Consider the following 17909-nt stretch of genomic DNA (forward strand, 5'->3'; position numbering starts at 1 on the left):
ATTTTTATTTTCTAGTACCTATTCTATAAATACGTCATATTTGAATACCTACTTACATTTCTAATCTTTAAAAAGTCATTGAGGGTTTTTTACATTAAAAAATTAATCACTTTTTATAAAAATGAATTACCTAACATTCATTTAATAGTGTAATACATTAATATAATATACTAATTTAATATATTTAATAATTATAGATAGATAGACATATTTATTGATTGGTTATCATATTTTGTAATTATTTTTTTTACTGTTATTAAAATCAATCGATATTGCTATTAATATCATGTTCCAATTAAATTTAACAAATTTAATATGAATGATTTCAAATAGTTTGGGAATCCTTTACATCTGTATTTGCATTTCACTCAACGCACATAACTTTAAAAAATATGATAACAAGGCCGGACAATTTTAAATACCTACGCTAACGTATTTTTAACTACATCTTAACCATATTAGGGAAACCAAACTCTAATTAAAATCTATTTTTTTTAATGTTATAATTTATTATATATTTATTAATGCTTGAAATATTAAAACACCCGTTTAAATAAAAACCACACTTTTATACCTTGTTTTTTTTTATTGAAAATTTACTCGTCATTGTAGTTGTACTTGTAGGTAATAATAAATCATATATAATTTATTTAGTTAGGTACAATTTATCTGTTTCATACATATACTTAATTTTATATTTTTGTCATAATTATATAGCGATTATATCGCGATTAGAACATTAAACTGTATCCTGATGGGTAATTTGTTCTGTTTGATTATCATATTTCTACCTATGTACCTAGTACATCATGAGTTAACGTGATGTATTTATTTTTTTTGATACAAATTTTTATTTCATCTACAGTTTACGGTAGAAGGTAAAATTAATTAAATATAATGAATTTATTAATATGGAAACATTCCAATTTCATTTTCCCCAAACATATATACAATTTTGTAAAATAGAAAAAAAATAGGGTTTTTTGCAAACGAATCAGTATTTGTTGGCTTTTTGTCGCTTTTTTTGGACGTTATCCAAAAATCTAAACTTAGTTGCTCAATTCGATGAAGTTCATTATTACAGCCCACATTAACAAACAAATATTGCTCTGTTAATAGATTTCGTCCGTTTAAACTTGATTAGTTTAAAGGTAAGGTAAAAATTATTTAAAAAAACAATAGGCAATACTTAGCGGTATTTATTATTTGTTCAACTTTTAAATGCACTATAATACTATATATTCAAATCCAATGGGACGTAACTATGTATTTTTTTTATACATAAAGATAATATTAATACCTAATAATATAATCAATTTAATTTGCATTTTTAGAATTGTTAATTCATAAAACAAATTACCTATAGGTACACGGGTTTTAAAATAATACCATCAATTGATAAAATAATATATTGACATATTTAAAAGGTATTATATATTATGATATATTCGGCGTAGTGCCGTATCATATTTCTATATAAATATATCAAATATAATATTGCTGTAAACATAAAAAGTATTCCAATAATAATAGTTGTATATCGACTCTCGTGTATCGTATTTTTACAAATATACAGCATATATAGGTATCCAGCAAATATTTAGATACGTATTTAAACAAGGACTTGTTAGAAATTTGACATTTGTGTAATGAACATCGATTAAACGTTTATAATAATATATTATTATGGGTCGTACCATAATTTGAAATTAAGCGTATGAACAATATTTTCAAAACCATTAAATAAGATAAAAACAGTTTCAATACATACAAATTTAACATGTACCTATACCAGGTACCATACCATGTACCTATAACTATTATAGATTATATATTTTCCCTTTGAAACATTTCTGGATTTTTGTACCTGCCAATTTATTATTGATATATATTTATTAATGGATATTTATGTTTATAAGCTTAGTATTTGATTTGTATTAATGATTAATTTGTCTGTTGGTGCATGTATAAACAATACAGTTTAAATTTTAGAAAATATTCAGAAAATCTAGTTAAAAAACAATGAAAAGTCAAATTTAAAAATGTAAATGTATAAAAAATAATAAAATTGTTTAGTATTATAAAATATCAAATTTAAATTAAAATATTGTTTATTTATTTATCAATCTTAACATAACAGTAGGTATAATATATTTTAATTGGTTTAAACAATTGATTTATATATTTCAATTTCCTTAAGAAATTAATTAATATTATAATTTTGATTGAATTTGATTATTAAATATATATATACTTAAATTTATTAACTATCCGTCTCATCTATATTAATAGTTTTTGGAATTGGTTAATTTTGTACACTTGTTCACTATTTAATGACTTGATCGATGCCTGAATATTCGAGTTGTTCTTTTTTGGTACCAGAGATAAATTTCAAAAGACTAGAATGGGTATAGTGAGGAGTCAGTGACATCTTATTGTGCCACCCTCCGGCAGCATTTGAGATGTCCTTGGCATTTCATTTAATATCCTCGACGGTACTGTCGACATTTCAATAGGATATATTATATATACAGGAGGGTTTCGCTTGATTGCATTGTTCCTATAACGTCTTTTCATTTTTCTAGATATAAAATCAAATCTTTCTCATCCTTTTCAAACAAAACAATGATTTTTTTTTAGAGTCTTTACCTGAACTTTTCTATAAATAGATTTTTGGAAATGAAAAAGAACCAAATATTCAGAAAAATGGAAATCATATTTAGTTAGGTTCTTTCGTATAAGATATAATCTTGATTTCATCTTTAGATCGCTGAATTTATTTATGAATAATAAAAACTTTGGACAAGATTAAAAGTTCAACTTTTATCAACCAATTTTCAAAAGGCTGAATTTTTAAGTATTCATAAAGTTTTGTAATGTTATAATAACGCAATATTGTCATAATTGCCATTTGTTGTTTTTTTTATAAATAGGTACTGTTAAATTTATTAATTTTATAAACTATTTTTTTATACTTCATTTTCAAAGAGCCATGAGCATTTTAATATTTTTTTTTATTACTAGCAATTATTTGCAGGCTTTTTGTATGTAACAAAAAAAAACTATTTTTCGCTGTAAAGTTTAAAATTAAAGTATAAAAACCTAGAGACAATACTGATAATGTTGTTATCTTTAAAATTGGCAAAAGGTCAATTTACTCTGACATTAAAACAAATGAAACTAAACGTGAACTGCGAAGTTTAAAGTATAAAATGTTGGGGTGTTCCGCGCTCGAAAGACAGATTCTGTCCTTATAATATATTTTTTTTACTAAATTATTGACCACCACGGTTATCAATTATTAGTCGATAACAGGCCCAATAGAATCAGTGAGAAACTCAGTGGTCTGTACTATATTGTGGTGGATTAAGTTTTAACATAATTCGTCTAACCCATTTCCACGGGTTTTAGGCTAGTAAAAGTTCTAAAACTTCGTGGCCCGATACCCTATCTGGCATTATTCGATAATAATACTAATAATAGATAGTCATAAATCAAAATAAATCCACGGGCATCGCCCCCCCCCCCCCCCCCCATCCCGATTTGTATTTTATGGCCAATGTAATATAAGATGCCATAAAATACAAATGTTTGAAATTGTTTAAAGAACATGATTATCAATTATTATAAAAAGTATTAACAACTATTCAAAAACCACGATGTGTGATAAGGCCACATTACTTTTTAAATTGGATGGTTAAAATTTAAATTATTTCAATATCTTGATAAAATTAGTTAAAATTTAACATAAATAAATATATCATGAAGTTGTAGGCTAAAAATTACAATTATTTGAGTTAATTCAATACAATTTGCAGTGATAAATAACTGTTAAATCGGTTATTTGTTTTACACATATGTTTTTATGACAGTTTTCAATATAAAATTACCTAGTTAATTGTTAAATAATTAAATTTTTTTTTGCAAAAATGTGGTTTCCTTCATAAAAATTAAAATTGATAACCCACAAATATCATATATAATTTATTATTAAGTATGAACTTATTTGTACTGTAATGTGCACATAATAATCTAAAACTAGGTACATAAATATTTCAAGTCAATAGGTATTGGCCTACTGTCGCTAAAAAAACATGCCAATTTATCATAGAAATGATTAAATAAATAATATTAATTTGTATTAAGTACATACCTAACTAAATAGTTTTATAAATTATATTCTATTTAAATTATTCAACTCTCGTGTATTGCTAAATGGCTTTAATATAATTATTTATGCATTATAATTATAACCTACTCTTGGATTATAGAACTAGGTTGAACGACAAAGACTTCGGTTTGGTACTTATGCATCTTGAAATTACTATTAATAATGACAAATTTACTAATCGTTTTTCCAAATTTAAAATTAATGCCGATTGTCGATTTTATCGACAAGTATATTTTTAATATTAGGTATCGTGTAACTTATCTCTTTGCTAAGTCTTTTGTACAAATATTTTATGTAAAATGCATTTAAAAGAATTATATTTAATGATAATTTGTGAATCTTAAAAAAACATTACTCACTAGTAGGGCTGTGAATTAAATGCATTTGCATGTTTGTTTTATTTTGATACACTATATAAAAAAATGGATTCGGCCGAAATTTGTTTTGACTTGTTTATAGTTCAAATACGAAAACTTATTTTCCATATTTTTGCATATTTTATATTATTATATGCCCTATATAATGCATGTTTTTATGATTTTTTCTTCATTATATCTTTTTATTTTTTCGGTCTATCCGGTCTAAATTGTCCCAGTAAACCCATATCTTATAAAACCAATAATAAAATAATAATTGTTCTGATGTCTACGAATCCGTTATCCGTACATTCATTCGTAATATTTTACAAGAAAAATAAATAGGTACCTAGTATGCTAATAAAGAATTTTCATATACCATTTTTAATTATTATTTATTAATTTTAACAGTTGTTTAATAAAGCTGTTTTTATGTAGCATTTTTTTGAATTATTAGAGCATATTTTTGGATTTTTCAGTGTATGTTTTACATGATATTTTGCCTTTTTTAGTGCATTAAATTCACAGCTCACATCATTAGTCTTAAGTACAACCAGGCTTAATCCTAAATGTAATATTACAAACCAAACTTCTTAGGTTATTATTTTCACACAATCACCCAAAAATCCAATATTGGCAAATACAAATTGAGTAAATGATTAGTTATAAACGTGCCCGATTCGGATGGACCTAACTATACGATTTGGTACTCAATAAACCGTGACATAAAGGTAAACATATTGTCAGGATATTTTTTTTAAATGCTATGATGGACGACTATTTCTAGTTTTACTCCCTCACGTAAAAACGGTATAAATGTGGCATTTTATTTAAAAACAAATCCAGATTTAATGAACTTAAACTCTACCTTGAAATAAACCGTACATCTACAAACAGACCGTTTGGAAAAATATTTTTAAATAATTTAGATAAGTAAAAAAAGACACTTATTATCGACCAAAGTCAAGGAGAGTGCTACGATTCTTGGTGGTTCAAAAAGGGGGGGGGGCACTTAGAAATGTTCAGAGCCATTGATATATATATATATATATATATATTGAAAACAAACTGCGAGGAGTGCGTATAACATACGTAATATTTACCAACAAAAAACCAATAAAAAAACCACGTCAACAAGACCGGAAGTATCCCCTTGGCGCTAGTGACTTGCAGTAAATAAAATAACCATCGTATAATATACACATCGAATGACACTGTATACGACAGCGCCGTGGTGTCCGTGATTGCCCCGGATATAGTTATTGCAATATATGCATTTTCAGTGTTTAGTAAGTTAGTTTTAAAAAGTAGGCACCTAATACTGTGGTTACATAAAATAATTGTGAAATTACTTTTGTAAAAAAAAGTAACATGTTCAAATAAATCCACGTTTTTGTTTAGGAGATTTAATAATTTAATTATTGACTTAATTAGGTATATATTAAAATAATTATATCGACTTTACATTATCATCGAATTCTGGTCTTGCGGTCTGGAATTTAAATCTATTTTCAAGAGGACAGTTGTAGTTGTGTATACCTAAGCCACTCGATAATTTAATATGGGGGTTTCCCTCATATAGACTATAGATCGTAAGGATTTAATATTACCTATAAATTATGATATATTATCACAAACATTACTTTCTGATTTTGTGTGACATTGAGACAATGAGTTATTCATTGAGTTATAGTGTATCATAATATATTATATATAGTATCTTTGTATAAAATGTAATACAATTACTATTATGTTACTTCAAAAGCACATCAAAGGTAACAACTAACAAGTAACTTACGTTACGTCAATATAGTTTTAATTTACTACACGTTCAGTAGATCGGATATTGATTAAAAACAGTAATTACAGGCGTTTGAAAATAAAATATCAAGAGGACGCTACTCCAGCATATTATGTTGTCTCTGCATTCTTACTTTTTATATTAGAGAGACGTGAGCATATTATAGATACTTATGTCCCATTTTATTTTTTTTTTTTGTTACATCATTCATTCTGGAATATTTAAAATATATATATTTTAAAATTATTGTAGACAAAGCTTTCTTAACATTACGTTTGAATTAGACACCAACTATCAATATTGGAACTTTGAATTCGCAGTTTTGACATATTGGGTATTATTTATTTATTTTTGGCCTCTGTATGTCATTTTTTGTTTATTATTACTTTTTCCGATATTTTATCTAATTCCCATCAAATACACACATATTAGTAATTATTTTTTAAATTTTCTTATGATTTTTACACATTCTGTATGTCATGCTTACTTAATGATATATTTATAAAAAAGTGAGTAATGCTCTACATTTGGTGTCTAGACTCTAGAGAAGTCACTGTAATGGATGTGTTATATTTGAATTCAATGATTTAAAATCATTGTATACGAAAACAATTCTAAGCGATTCTGTCAACCTTACTAAGTATATTTTATGAGTAAAGTAATTTATTTGACTATAGGCATTATTACTACAGTAGAGTAAATTAATTTTTGTCGAAAAAATTGCATTTGAAAATGACATTGTGTTTATAAAATAGGTATAATAATATATTTAAAAGTTTCAAGTACCCAGGAATAATATTTAAAATTACAACAATACAACTAAAATCGTTATTCTTTGTTTAAATATCCAATTCCGTCAAAATTTGAACTTAAAATATCTAAAAAAAAAACTGTACTTATATATTTTTAAGATTTTTTGGTTACAGTATGAACTATTTACGTGGAACTTTGCTTTAAATTTTCAATCCTATTAGCTAAAAAAAATAAACATTTTATAAATGTTGTCAACATTTATATTTTAAATGTTTATAAAAAAATGAGCGCCCATGTATTTTAGATACTTTTAAACTTTTATATAACATTTCAAGAAAATTTAAATAGCCCAAAAACAGAAGAGTCAAAAATATTTTGAACAATTATGGTATATGGAACATGCTAATATAAACCCTCAGAGAAAATTTCTTGTATGTCAATGTATGTGGCCAATAAACTGAAACAGATAAAGACAGGGTGTCTAACCTGCTTAAGTTAAATACCTAATCTATTATTAATTGTAAAAGTTTTTTCTTTCAATAAAACTTAGGTAATTGATTGTTTTACTTTTAAAATTTCAGAATTTATGCTAAATTTTTGTACCCCATTTTTTAATATTCTATATGAATTTATTAGGTTTTTTAGTGCATTAAATGTACAGCCCTACTCATTAGTCATTAGTCATTACTCATTGCATTATACATATTCATTGTTAGCCACTATTTAAATCCATTATTAAATTTTTTTCAATAAAGCATTTTTTTTTTTATAAAATTCTCCATATTTTTTTTCGTATTTCATATCTATTAATTAAAACATATGTATTCAATTTAATATTTTTTAAAACATCTAAAAATATTTGGCTTGTATATATACTGACCTATTAAACTTAGCTTGAAATGAGTTATACATGTGTTTATCGTTTTTACTTTTTTGTGAACTTGACGCATTTGAGACAGAATTTATGAATTTTTTTAAACATAAATAATATAAATAAGTAACATAAATAATTACAAAACTCTCAAACTTTAGTATCACTCGGCATGACTTCCGTAAAATCAAATGCAGATACAGTTTTTTATAATTTTGCAATATCCGATTGGCTTAAATTTAAGAGATAACATTAGAATGCGGTAGGTCAATATATTTATACATTTAAAAATGTCAATTAAAAAATAACGAAAATACATAGTCCCAATTTTTGTATAACCGTCTCAGAATTTAACGAAGTTAATTGAATATAAAAACACAAAAAATGTATGTCGACATTGACTAGTTGATATTATTAACTTATTAACAGCTAGTAATAAATAATAATATATTGTTAAATATTATTTTAATGACTACTAAGTAATATTATATGCGAATATGCGATGTTAATAAAAAAAATAATTCAACATAGGTACCGATTATCGATACCGTATAAGTTATAAAAAATAAATTACTGTATGAAGGATAGGCACTATTCTAAGATTTTTTTTAAGATCCTCATAAATATAGCATAACACCACCATTCCACTCATAATTCCCTTTTACATATTCAATAATTGATCATGGAATTTAAATTTAACACATCCATTATGGACCTACTCAATACGTCATTGTGCCCATCGAAACCTACTAGACATTGACGTCCCCAGTTATTTTTCATATGAAAACAATTCATTATTATTTTTTTTAAATATAATTTATGGCATACAATTTTCGACTTTATTAATATTTTTTAATAATATTCATTTTCGATAACGCGTCGTGTATTTCTCGTATACATTTAGGAACTTCCGGTAGAATTGATCGATTGATCAAGTCGTAGTAAATGAAAAATAATCTTTATTAATTCATTTACATATTAATATCTTTGCTAGTATTGTGAGGGCTTATCTTTTTAGAAAATTTGATAATATTTGTCATTGAATTTGTTATTTATACGATTGTACTGCTTTGGTATTGATGATTTTCAAAATTATGTTCAATAAAGTTATAATTTTTCACTTAAAAAAAACATGGCTCCTTTTATGCGTACACCGTATGATAAAACTACATAATTCTTTGAGTGTCACTTTATGTAACTATCTTTAATGTATGACTGTTTATTCACTTTAGAACACAGCACATAGATAACTTCAATACCATTGATTTTAATAATTTCGCCGTAATACGGACGTTACGCACACACTAAAATTTCAACGGAATATGATATTTCCAGGCGACAACCGAGAATATAATATGACATATAGTTAAACCTATTTACCTATGCAATATTGTAATGTATATATGTATGAGACATTGGCATTTTTACATTTTCCAGACGACAACCGAGAATATAATGTGACATATATATTATGTATGGTTATAACTTATAACTATGTAGCGCGGATTTATACGCACCAAAAAGTATCAAAATGTCATACAATTTGCAATTAATAAAAGCGTAAAAATGTGCAACAAATATGCAAGAGAAAAAAATTTAAATGCACGATCTTTATTTTATAATTACTATAGTTTGTACATTAATATAAGGTATTTAAATAATTTAAAATAAATTATACAACTCGGTGAATTTATCTTTATTTCAACTACTTAGTGCTTACAAAAGTTATTTTTGAATTTTCAACTTGATGAAATATTATTTTATACCTACCTTTTTTTTAAAAAAATTAACAAACATCAATATGCAATACATTTTGAAGTTTGTCAAAATATGCAGAAATATGTAATTACCTTTAAATATACAGGAATATGCATAAAAAATGGCCATAAGTTTCAAACTATTATGAGTTGTTAATATTACTGTTGTAAAGGAAAATTATCTACAACTCCATAAAAATTCGTGTTCTATAGTTATAATTTATACCTATATAATATATATACTCTATATTATAGTGTGTATCATGAAGCATTTGGTATTTTTATTTTTTACATCGGAATTGCACACAGAAAATATGTTCAAATTAAATATTATGTGCCTGACAGTAAACGATAAACCACTATCACTCAATCAATATAATATTATGTTAACTTGCACCCTATAAATGCCAGGACGCAAATAAGTAGATAAGTAGACTACATGATATTTTCTATAAAATATTGAACAATGCATTTTCAAAAAAAAAGTGTACTTAATAATAAAATGTTATTATAGTTTTTATAGTGTTGAAGAAAATCTAACTATGTATTTTAATACACAAACGATCGGCGACGACTTTTGACTTTGAAGTTTATACGGTAAATTGAGGAAAACACGCGCGGAAGAAACTGCAAATTCCGACAGTCGTTATTTATTTCTAAAAAAAACTAATAACTATAACGATAATTATAGTTATGCATCTATATTCCAAAATCCGAACTGTATGATTATTTTAAATAAATGATCGCGGATGACTCTACACGAATGTAATAATACATTACACTCTTCGTGTATTGATGCGTACTTCTAGGAAGTTATGTGTTTAATGCCTTTAGTCGTTTAGAAAGTTGCTTCGCGCACGTACGAAATTGTAATGAATATAACCGTGAAAAAATATCATGTTCACATAAACTTTATTATAGAGCAATGTTTTGCTTTATTTGAACATTGTGTGTACCTAACTACAGTGTAATATTATCGAACTCGATTTGTCACGAGTCTAATAAATTATTAATTATTTTCGTGGGTTCAATTCCTACAGCACGATACGTGATAAAATAAAAGTCTACATCGGTGTGTGTGACGGTTAAAATAGGTAGGTAACAGATTGCATTAGCAATAAAAGCTAGTTAGGCGTAGGATTGAATTCGTATTTCTATCGTTCAAGTATCAAAACAAAATGTAAATTGATATGTAAATTTACATATAATTTCATGTTATTTCGGGGGGGTGGGGCATCCAAATAAAAATTAAATAGCACTCTTTACCATCATTCATTGCTATGATATTATACGCATGTAATTGAAAATGCTTTGAAATTTTAAGTAAAAACATCCCAAAAAAAGTCTTAATTTTAACATTAAATATAAATAATTTTTTCATTGCTAAAAAAAAAGCTCCACGCCCCCATGCATGCAATAAAAATAATCGTTTATAGGTACCCACTAATAAACAGTTTTATGAAATACGAAAAAAAATATTGTTTTATACTTCACTACGTTGAAAAAAATCCATCCACGCCATGAAATGTTGTTCATATGGTGTGTGTAAAAAAAACTACCGTTAATCCACAGTGTACATTTAATGAAGTGGATACAAATGATCATCGATAATATGATTTAAATAACCCCGTCAATGCCACAACATCACTTCACGAAAAGAGCGATTTCGATAAAAGGATGAAAATATAAAAAAAAATTAATATATGGTTAACAAAACGTTGTTGATCAAGACAGAATATTTATTTGAACAAATAAACAATTTAAAAATATTATTTAAACATAGACTGCAGGTTAGTATGCAATAAATTGTTACATAGATACATATTTAAGGGTTTCATTTTATTTATTTATTTATTTGATTAAATCGAATTTGATGTAAACCAATTTAAACGTATATAGTATATACACTATTATGTATATATTTAAGTAAACAATATTGTTTTCGTATAAACAGATTAGATCCAGCAGGGTGGATTCGTTGTTGAAAAAATATGTTTATAGAATACATTCACGTCATGTCATGTCACAAACAGAAATGGAAATTGTGAAATTGGATATATACAATATACATATTATACAAAATGGCGTAATAGAACTATTTCATTACAACATTATACGTACTAACTATAAATAATTCTCTCTGTTCGTGCGAAATTAGCATAATACATTAATCTTAACCGAGCAATCATATATCCTCCTCCATCGAATATAGTATAGTCATATAGGTAGGTACCTACCTTAAGAAGTGAAGCATTTTAAAATTAAGCATATTAATTAATATAAATATGCGTATAAATTGTCTGCTCATAAATAACTATTAATATTCATATTTGGTAGGTACGTCAAATTACAAGTGAAATGGGGTTTTAGGAGAACATCTCTCTACAAAATATAACAACCTAAAATAATCTCCTTTGAATTAAGTAATTAATAATGTGTCATAGTAGAACCCTTTAATTTCGATTTGGGAGATGAGGTTTATATTATGCACAGTGTACGATAATATACAGAATGTGCTACGAATCTATAAATTTGAAAATTATAAGGTACTATGCACCATGGTACTATAGGTACTTTGTAATTACTACACGACCATAATAAACGATATTTATGTGTTTATTTTAAACGTGCCTATACATATTAAATCAATATATTATTAGATAACTCTAAATATTATTTATACGTAATGAATTTTTTAGTAAAAATATTGCAGGATCTATCCTTACAGTCATTCAATATATAAATGTAACATATTAAAATGTATTAATATAAAATAAAAACTAATTAATCAAAATGTCTGTTAATTATGAGAATGTTGATGTAAAAACTGTGTGAGGAGTTCAGGAGGAGGAGGGGGAGGGGGTGTTCTGGATTCCATTTTTGTTCATGATATCAATGAAACAGTGTTTAAATGAAAAATAAATTAAATATTTACACGAAATAATATGCATGCATATTTATTTCGCAAAATAAATTATTTCATGGTTTTTTTTTGTTACTTAATATTGACACAAAAAGGCGTTAAATATTTTTAAGTCACACTGCACATTTCTTCATACGGAATATTTGTTTACCGTGTAAAGTTGACCAAACAACGATTTGTCGTAACGTTATACACCTTTTCCTCAAACGTAGGTACTCTATAACTTGGAATACCGAATAACACTCGACAATATTCGTTATTCGTCACAGAAATAAAGTCTACTTACGAATCGTGAAATAATAATCGATTCGTTAGTGTAGTGCGAAGCGTTATTCTAAACATTATAATATTATTATCAAAATAAAATAAACGCATACCGAGCAAAAGTTGCACTTCGAAAATTGATTGAGTCAAAAACAAAGCACAAGAACGATTATAAGCCATTCGTGAAAGCTTTTTTTCAGTAATTCAATTAAAGCGGACATTGTTTTTTTTAAATAAATCATCTGGTCTTTTAGGCATATTAACCAATTGTGATTTGTGACTAACAATGATTATATTATATTCTAAATAATATTATTTTTTATTAAATTAAATTCCGTGGTCCAATATTCCATGATAACTTTGTGTTACCCAAAGGTTATAACTTATAGTTGTGAATACAACAATATAAAAAATATGCTTTGAAATTATATATATTGGAAAATCTTCCTTTAGTAACTGTAGTTTAAATAATGTGATGTCATAACTCATAATATTAATAATTAAACCTATGAAGTCATACATCTGATTCGAATAATCATGTAGGTATAAAACATATAATTTCGGTGGTATCACATAGACAATGCTGGTGAAATACGTTAAAATTATTTGTATGTTCGTTTTATCATTTCCGTCGCACGTCAACAAAATAAAATGTAAAAAAAAATGTGGCAGCGTAGGTACGCAGTGTCATGGGATTGGAAAAAAGCATACGATTCAAAACGAGCACGCGTGTGTATATGTGATATAGACAAAGCCTGGTGTGTATTGATTTGACGTTAATACGTATTTTTGGATTTCAATGTCTATAGTGGCTCTATACGAAACCTCAACTATATGATATATGAATTCCAGAATTACTACCGGTGGCGTCCGATTGATATATTCTATTCTAGTGTGCTCCATACACTTGTATGTTATAATATATCAATGTGAACAGTAGGTGGGTAACCTAGGCGATAGCTTCATACCACAGTTTATTATGACTATCAGATATTGGAAAAAATATTACGTGTTTTCATTTTTCGTAACTAATGTATTTTTCCGAAACGCCTAGTGATGATATTATTATTCACTTTATCCGGATATTTTATTATTATACTTTCATGTTTGATAAAAATGAATTTAAATATTAGGTACCTAAACGAAAACGTGTATTGTCACGTTACCAGCTCTTTTTGTATTCTTCTCGGATCAGAGTTGGTAAACACTATTCCGCTCAACTAAACTTAAATTATCTAAAAAAAATGTTCAAAAATGTCCAATAACGTGAAAACTAATTCAGCAAAATAGTGTTTACCTTATTAAAACCTTGTATATTTATTTTTTTATTTATTATTATTTCATTATTGACGAAAAAACTCTATTTATCAAACACTCTGTTTATGTTTAAAATGTGTAGTATAATATATAAGTTAATATAATAACTATATGTGGCTAGTACAAATTATATTAAAATAAACTTCCATAGTAATTCTTATTGCCATCAGTATATTAGCAGGCGACGATCGTAAACAAGTCTTAGAAACATAATTAATTCGAAAATATAATAGATTCTACAAATAAGGGCAATCTATAGACTGTCATAAAATATTTTTTATAAAAATACATTTCTCAGTTCTTCGTTTTATTTAATGATTCTAAATTAAAATATAATAAAACACCATCATAATCAGAATTTTGAAAGTTAAAAAATGATTTTGAACTCGTTCGAGATTTTGAGTTGTTCAAAAGTTATTTGAATACCAAATAAGAAAATCATTAAACAAAATGCACATTTCTCGTAGCATTGAAATTATTATAATTTTAACACGTAGGTAATGAGTAACTTGTAATGAGTTCTAGATTTTAAAAAAGCTTTATTTGTAATTCCTTCAATGTGACTATTATTATAACATAGTTTAGAATAAAAAGTAATTCTTAAGTTAATATCTGAATTCACTGACTATGGAAACATTATTAGGCTGATAATCAAAAATAATACTAGATTTTTTTATGTCAAATGTTAAAATGTTGAACTATATGGTATTATGACATAGGCCGTTTTAAATAACACCAATTTTATCAAAATCATTTAAATCTTCCTGTAATGTGCAATTATGAATTGAATCTATTAAATAATTTAGCGTCGTCTCAGTAAACAATACAATATTACAGTAAACCTAACAGTAAATATTAGTAAATGCCATGTATAAATAAAAAATACAGTGTTTTTGAATTTTCAATAGATGATAGGCCCAAGGAAAACATCTGAAGGCTGAAAGAACACGGATATAGGATCTGAATGAAAATATTTATATTGTAGTGTAGTTTTAAGGAAACGCACTACCAATATCTGTTCAGTGTTTAGTGGTCTAAAAAAAATAATAAATCGTACTAAGTTATGATGTTTTTAAACCTAGAACTGTGAGTTGAAATTACGTACATAAAATATCTATAGTGAAAACAAAATATGTGTTATCAGCAAACAAATTAAATTATATTACTATGATTAAGTTCTTATTATAAAATTAAATCTAACTAATTAGCAATATAAGTAATTATTAGTAATATTTATTATTGGTTATTGAAAATATAAATCAATAATAGGATTTATTTTGAATTAGTTTATCATAAATGATTATTGATACATAATGAAGTTATTATAAAAGTCGTGTACTGTTATCCAAGTATAAAACATGAATAAATTATCCATAAAAAAACTACACACAATATTTCTATACAAAAATGTCTTTATTACTCGTCGACTTAACTAACTGCAATAATGTTATCATTCAACCATTACAATGGGTTTCAGATACAACAATAACTAGTCAATAGTGTATATAGGTGTAGGTAATTTAGTATAATAATACGCATTTTTCATCGTTTAACACGAAGATAACAGTTTTAAAATGACATTTTATTATCATTTAACTCCGAGGAACGTTTCAAAACAAATAATAGTGATCTTTCAGATATAATAAAATTAAAAAACAACTAGGAAGTCGTTCTGCTATATTGTAGGTTTCGAGTGTACCTAGGTACCGCGCCATTGACTATATATATTAATATTAACTATTTTAGTACCAAATAGATTCAATTACCTACCATAAACCACTCTCAAAGTTGAAGACTAAAGCATTTTTCCTGCTCCAAAACTAGATGACACTCATCAGACAGATAAAAAACCGACGAAGTCGCTATGCTGTATATACGTATAATGGATGTATAGTGTATATCAGTGTTTCTTAAACTGTGTTCCGTGGAGATCACTTCAGGGTTCCTCGAAACTTAAGTGCTTTTTTTGATTGAAGGATTTATATTTGTGAAGTCCTATTTGTCTGTTATTTAAATTATTATAATTTTTAATGCAAATAATCCTTACATAAAATTAAACATTAAAAGTATTGAAACAATGTAGGAGTTTTAATTTTTGAGCTGTAATAACTTCTTGTTGAAAGCTAAATAAAAAATTCTAAAAAGTTAAAAAAAATTAGGGGTTCCATGATAAAAGTGGACAGAAAAAAGGGTTCCACGGATAAAAAAGTTTAAGAAACGCTGGTGTATATCATCATCATTAAGTATAGGTCCCTGTGTAATGGATGTGTTATTTAATTACATACGAAAAGCGATTATGAGTGGAGATGCTATATTTTCAGCCTATATTTCTAAGGATATTTCAAAATGTATTTATATTATTATTAGTAATTTATTCTGCAATTAGTATATAGTACCTAGTGTACGGTATGTTGAACTAAGTTTTGCCAAATGCATCGCACAGATTTATTATATTATTAGTTATTAATTATTACAAAATATTAAGTATTATGAAAATTATTGACTATTGTTAAACTTATAGTAATATCAGTTTTTTTTTTATTCAAGTAGGTACATCATAATAATTCAATTCGTTAATTTTCGTTAAGATATATCCAATGTCGTCAAAAGTCTAACTTATAAAAAAATTTGCATGTTATGATGTAGGTAATAGGTACTACTGATATATCAATATATTCTTATAGGAATATATAGAATATATAGATATATTCTTAGAATGTTTTATGTCTTGTATTAAATATTAAAACTTCAGCTATTAAAATTAAAATTCTTGTGGAATTTTAACATTTAATTAGAAAATAAATTGTAGATGTTTTGTGTTTTTGACGAATTTTATTAAAAATTGAACTTTAAACGCTTATAAAGAAAAATGTTCCCATAGATATCCGATATTTTTCAAATGCTTTAATTTAAACTTATGAAGAACCTTGTATTAAATTATCAAGCTTTTTAACTGATCATAAACATAGATGCATTTTTTTTCAAAAAAATTGAAATTTTGAAATGCCTATAAATAAATTAAAACAAGTCTAAATATTTTGAAAACTTCACTAGCTGTGTATAGAAATTTTAATTTAAGTAATACTGGAAAGTTTCAAATTTCTTTGAATTATAACAAAATAACAAAAGTCGTTTAAGGATAAATGGTTATTATATAAGGGTTATTACTTATTATAGATACGAAAATCTTTAAATATCTGATTTCGTCAAAACTAGAACTTCAAACGCTCAATGTATTACAATAAGTAATATAATACAATGTATCGTATGTTACACAGATTACATGATACATTTTTTATTTCAGTAAGAAAAACTTATGAGAAATATTTTATCACATCTTTAGTCTTAGGTATAAAAATGTATAACTGTAAGTATATATTTTCATTTTTAAACTGCTACAACATAATTGACAAACTATATTTTCTTGATTTTGACGAATTTTGTTAAAATTTGTACTTCAAAGTTCATACAGCTATAAAAAAACTGTAATTGTAATTGTTAGTGGAAGAACTAACGAGGAACTTACAATAAAACATTTTATTATACATCAAAAAACTACTTCAAATGTCTATAAATACACAAAATATTCTGAAAATTCTAAAATAAGTATTTGGTGAAAATGTCATGTCTCTACACTTGTTTATAATTTTACGAATTATATTTAAAACACAAAATCAATTTTGTTGAAAACTAGCT

At 25.8% G+C, this 17909-nt stretch overlaps 1 protein-coding gene across 1 annotated transcript in view; it reads left to right on the top strand.

Annotated features, from left to right (window-relative positions):
- LOC132934084 (galactosylgalactosylxylosylprotein 3-beta-glucuronosyltransferase P-like) overlaps positions 1-17909 on the top strand; it is a 66105-nt gene that overhangs the window by 6578 nt on the left and 41618 nt on the right. The gene's annotated exons all lie outside the window — the stretch shown is intronic.

Source organism: Metopolophium dirhodum, chromosome 1, assembly GCF_019925205.1.
Source record: "Metopolophium dirhodum isolate CAU chromosome 1, ASM1992520v1, whole genome shotgun sequence".
In the NCBI taxonomy this organism is placed as follows: domain Eukaryota; kingdom Metazoa; phylum Arthropoda; class Insecta; order Hemiptera; family Aphididae; genus Metopolophium; species Metopolophium dirhodum.